The 4815-nt window shown below is 37.3% G+C and overlaps 1 long non-coding RNA gene across 1 annotated transcript; it reads right to left on the bottom strand.

Annotated features, from left to right (window-relative positions):
* Window positions 1–1245: 1245 nt before the first annotated feature.
* Window positions 1246–2101, bottom strand: LOC110935121. Its single transcript, XR_002588879.2, has 2 exons — window positions 1625–2101; window positions 1246–1588 (listed from the first exon to the last, which is right to left on the bottom strand). It is a non-coding gene; the product is annotated as an uncharacterized LOC110935121 (long non-coding RNA).
* Between the last annotated feature and the right edge of the window lie 2714 nt (window positions 2102–4815).

Below are 4815 nucleotides of genomic sequence, written 5' to 3'. Positions count from 1 at the left end.
ATATTATATTAGTTTTTACTTTTTTAAAGATTTTTTTATTAAAAACAATTTTAAATTCAGATTTTTTGACAAAAACAATTAATTTTGCGCGCCGGTTTTTTACACGCCGTTTTTTACGTCCGCTTTTTTACGTGTCGTTTTTTTGACGCGCCGTTTTAATACCGTTTTTTACCGCGCCGTTTTTTTAACGCCGTTTTTTTTAACGCACCGTTTTTTACGAGCGTTTTTTTACGAGCTTTTTTTTACGAAACCTAAAAAAGTTTTACGTTAACGTTTTTTACGTTTTTACGTTTTACGCGCCGGTTTTTTACGTTTTACGCGCCGGTTTTTTACATTTTACGTGCCGGTTTTTTACGTTTTACGCGCCGGTTTTTTTACGTTAACGTTTTTTTACGTTTTTTTTACGGAACGTAAAAAAGTTTTACGTTAACGTCTTTACGTTTTACGCGCTGGTTTTTACGTTTTACGCGCCGGTTTTTTACATTTTACGCGCCGGTTTTTTACGTTTTACGCGCCGGTTTTTTTACGTTTTACGCGCCATTTTTTTACGTTTTACGTAAAACTTTTTACGTTTTAGTAAAAAAATTTACGTTTTACGTAAAGCTTTTTACGTTTTACGTAAAGCTTTTTACGCTTCACGTTTTTACGTTTTACGTTAAAAAAGTTTACGTTTTACGTAAAAAAGTTTTTACGTTTTACGTTTTACGTTTTTACGTAAAAAGTTTTACGTTTTACGTAAAAAGTTTTACGTTTTATGTAAAAAGTTTTAAGTTTTACGTTTGGCGTAAAACTTTTTACGTTTTACGTTTTGCGTAAAACTTTTTATGTTTTACGTTTTAAGTAAAAAAAGTTTACTGTTTACTTTAAAAAGTTTACGGTTTAATTTTTTTTTCTTTTACAAAAACTTTTATACACAAAAACGAACACACCCAGAAAATCGTTATTCGGTAGGTGTCTCAGATAGTTTGCTATCATCATCGACGCCTCAAAAAAAATATAAAAAAACCCAACAAAACAAAAATAAAAAAGATCGAGTGGATTCTAGAAAAAAAAAGTTTTGGCTCAGATTTTCCGAACATCAGAGGCTGCAAAGTGGGGTTGCGGGTTCAAAAACCTACCCTCCACCATCCTTGCCGCGCCATCGTCCTTTTTTTTTTTTGCATCATCACCGCCGATTCAAAAAAGCCACCAGATTCAACCCAGATTCAACATGAACAACATTCAAACCCAGATTCAACATGAACATCATTCAAAAACAGAATATCATTCAAACGCAGATTCAACAAGATCAAAAAAGGTCTCAATAACATCATGAATACCCAGATTGAACATGAACAACATTCAAGCCCACAACCACACAAATCAACCCACAACCCACAACCACACAAATTAAGAAAAAATGAAGCTTCTTAAAAAATAAAGAAAATCACAGCCACAAAAATCACAGCCGCAAAAATCAACCCACAACCACACAAATCAGATTGAATCGGCACCATAGCCAAAAAGCAAGAAAAAATGAAGCTTCTTAAAAAATAAAGAAAATCACCAGAGACGGAGGCAGAATGGGGAGGAGCAATCGGCGACATCACTGCCGGCAGCGACTTGGTCACCGGAGCACACCCACCTGCCGGCGGCGACTTGGTCACCGGAGAACAGTGAACACCTTGATTCAGATCTAAACTTGAAGATCTGTTCCATATATGTATCTTCCGGCGCCGTCTCCCCATCAACCACCTGCCCTACCATCGTAACCGCCAAAATACCAACCGCCACCGTAACCGCCGACCACCACCGTAACCGCCGACCAACCACCGCCTTCCGCAGCCCCCACCACCACCTTCCGCCCCTGCTCTTCCTTCTTCATTCTTTCTTAGGAAAACCCTAAACACCCACTGATCCAACATCTGCACACTCCTTCCATCCCGATTTCCCCTACAAACACAGAAAAATGGAGAAAGAAGGAGAAAGTGTCGCAGAAGAGAGAGATTCGTAGTGGGGGTGTGGCGGCGGCTGCTACAACCACCGGCGGTGGCGGTGGCGGTGGAGGCGTGGAGATCGGAAGAAATTTGGGGGTAGGTTTCAAAAATTGGCTGGTAATGTGTGAGATCTGCAATTTTAAATAGAAAAGAGAAAAGAGAGGAGAGAGGAGAGTGCATCTTTTAAAGAGAGGAGAGAGGAGAAAGGATGGATATGACATATGGGGTAAATGACCAAATTACCCTTTTTGTTGGCTGAATGTGATTGGTGGAGAGTGGTTCTCACGGTTCTTACAACTGGGGGTGGTTTTCATTTTAGCAGCTCCCTATATAGGGAGGGGCTCATGCGAGAACCACCCTTATTGTGAGAACCTTGAGAACCAATGTGAACACAACCTAAAATAGCTAAAAAAACCTAACCCCCACCCCCCCCTCAAAAAAAAAACCTAAACCCCCCACCCCTACCCCCCCCCCCCCCCAAAAAAAAAAAAAAACCTAACCCCCCCCCAAAGCTAAATGCTAAAAACTAAAACCCACAAAAAACCTAAAAAAAAAAACTAAACCTCCCCCCCCCCCCCAAAAAAAAAAAAAACCTAAACCCCCCTCCCCCACCCCCCCAAAAACCTAACCCCCCCACCCCAAGCTAAAATGCTAAAAACTAAACCCCCAAAAAACCTAAAAAAAATCTAAAAAAATAATAAAAAAATCTAAATTTTTTTTTAATATTTTTTATGCTCAAATCGCTACTTTTAGTGGCTAAAAATTTTTTTTTTTTGGCTTCGAAAAGTAGCGATTTTTATATAAAAAATATTAAAAAAAATTGTGTGATTTTTAGCTATTTTTAAGCATTTTTGGTGTGTTCACATTGGTTCTCGCGGTTCTCACAATAAGAGGTGGTTCTCGCATTATCTTCTCTCTATATATATATATTACTACAAAGCTCAAACTTGATAGAGGAGGTTTGATTACCCTAAGTTTTTTTTTCATATCATGCCCTAAGAAATAGTGATGCATCTATTACTACTATATATATCGTTTGGAACTTTAAGTAACATGATTGATCGATGTTTTCTCTTCTTGATATATACATATAAATGTATCTAACGTACTTAATTTAAATTTGAATTGCCATGGCAAGTTTATGTATTCCTGTAAAATATCATATTCAATGATGTTTGTAAATATCATCATAAACTCCATCTCTCTTACCGCTGAAACTAAAGTTATGGTAAATTGAATCGCTCTGTGAATCAAAGTCGACGTACCCATGAGAAGGCTGAGCTTCTTCGTCATATGAAAAGTTTCTTTTTTAATTATTATTAAGTCTTAGTTTATTTTTGTTCATTTGCTCACACTATTAAGAACCAGCTAGGAAGTTGGTTCAACCTCTTTGTCAAATGTAGACGAAACAATTGTTGGGAAAGATCGAAGAGAGAATACTGTCATAAGCTAAGAATTAATCACGAACTGGTGACACATGTTGAGTAAATTTTCTGATAAAAATGATGGTATCATCGCTATCATGTATATTGAAACACAGTCTGAATTGGTCAGACATTTGCCTCTGAACGGTTAAGCATTATACAGGCTCTTAATGGTTAACAGTTCTTACTGGTTCAGCACTTAATGGTTCAGACCTCTTACTGGTTCAGCACTTAACCATTCACATGTTGTCAAACAGCCCCTAAGTTTAAAGAGGGGTAATTTAGTCATTCTCTTAATTTATTTAATTTACCCTTTTTATAAACAGGTTAAACATCCAAAATGACTAATACCCTAAGAATAATATATTGTTTCTATTTTGTATATACAGTAAGTTAAAAACTTAAATTTATGTTTGTGGTAAAGTAACAAAAAATCAAAATAAAGCATGTTATGATTAATTAAATAAATTGTTCCGTTGTAGTTACTTCTAGTTTTTGGCAATATGCAAAATGCAGAATGCAAAATAGTTTTCGATGGCTATATGCAGCTGCTTCTTGTTTTCGGCAATATGCAAAGGACAGCAGCTAAGATACCAATGTTAAGAGTGTTCTCAAGTCCACCACGTCTTTGTTTACGCCTTTTTTACCGCGCCCCTGACCCATATCAGCTGTGCAATGTAATTAGGCAATATAGAAGCGTAACGATGGGGCTGTAGTCTAGGCGCTGACCCATATTAGCTGTGCAGCGTAACCCAGTATGCAGCCCCTTAACACCTCATCTGTCTACAGTTAGCAACCATTCTTTAGCGTCTAAGAAAGCTGCAGTTGTACCAAGAACAGTTGCAGTTGTGCAGCGTTGTGCAGAACGAACAGCTGCAGTTGTGCAGTGTTGTGCAACAGTTGTGCAACGTAACTAGGCGCTGACCGATATCACAAGTCCTCTATTGACCCCTCTGTGCAGCGTAAGAGGACTTGTGGAAATGGTGCTGGAACAAGTGGTGTTGCTGGAAGCTCAAATGGTGCTGGAACAAGTGGTCGAGATGCAACTTAGAAGTGTTGTTTGGGTGCTTGTTTAATTTTTGGTCAGTTGGCATGTATTAACTGTCAGAGTTGTATTTTTATGTGTCAAACTATTATAGGCATGTGGTTATTTGGCATGTATTAACTGTTTCGATGGTATATTTTTGGTCAGTTGGTATATTTGGCATGTATTAACTGTTTTGATGGTATATTTTTGGGTTTCATTGTGCAAAATAGAAACAATATATTATTCTTAGGGTATTAGTCATTTTGGATGTTTAACCTGTTTAAAAAGGGGTAAATTAAATAAATTAAGTGAATGACTAAATTACCCCTCTTTAAACTTAGTATTCTTAGGGTGTTAGTCATTTTGGATGGATATAGCAACTTTTTTG

The sequence above is a fragment of the Helianthus annuus genome, chromosome 4 (assembly GCF_002127325.2).
Source record: "Helianthus annuus cultivar XRQ/B chromosome 4, HanXRQr2.0-SUNRISE, whole genome shotgun sequence".
NCBI lineage: Eukaryota > Viridiplantae > Streptophyta > Magnoliopsida > Asterales > Asteraceae > Helianthus > Helianthus annuus.
This window is presented reverse-complemented; position numbering and strand designations above follow the sequence as displayed.